Source organism: Octopus bimaculoides, chromosome 9, assembly GCF_001194135.2.
Source record: "Octopus bimaculoides isolate UCB-OBI-ISO-001 chromosome 9, ASM119413v2, whole genome shotgun sequence".
Lineage (NCBI taxonomy): Eukaryota > Metazoa > Mollusca > Cephalopoda > Octopoda > Octopodidae > Octopus > Octopus bimaculoides.
In genome coordinates this window covers 17752591-17753355 of record NC_068989.1, presented here as the reverse complement: position 1 = coordinate 17753355, position 765 = coordinate 17752591, and positions in this window count along the sequence as shown.

The window sequence follows — 765 nt, the reverse complement described above, 5'->3', positions numbered from 1 at the left end:
AGAGAGAGAGAGAGAGAGAGAGAGAGAGAGAGAGAGAGAGAGAGACAGACAGACAGAGAGAGGGTAGACAGAAAAAATTGTACTGATCCCCGAAAGGGAAGACAAAAAATGTTTATTTTGAAGCTTTGCAGTAAGTTCCAAGTCAACATATTATATCATTGATTTGACGAAAATTGTTCATTGCTTTAAAAATATTGGTCAAGTTTAATAAAATTTAGTATGTACTCAATGTACCTACACTGAACTATTGAGAAATCTACAGTTACTCTTCCCAGATTACGAGTTGAGGTTTATACCTGTAAGTATTGGGGCACTATGATATGTTACACACTGCCTAAATACCAATCTTGAGAAATTAGGCTTTTCAAAATCAGAAAAGAGGAAGCTGATTCGAAGACTACAGATCGAAGCCATCGGTGGAATTGTAAAAATCAGTAAAACTTTCCAGAAGTTTATCATTTAAATATATATGAGCATGTCTAGATTTGCAACTATACGCATGAGAATACATACGTAAAACAAAACATACAAATCTGCACATATACATACATACAAAAATACCCTGTTGATGTTGGAATTCCAATGAAGGAGTCTTAGACCGAGGTTAGAAACCGACTCTTTCTCTACTATCAAGAAATCTTGAAATGAAACTAAATAATGACATACATACATACATACATACGTACATACATACATACATACATACATACACACACACATACATACATACATACATACATACCTACACACACATACATACATACA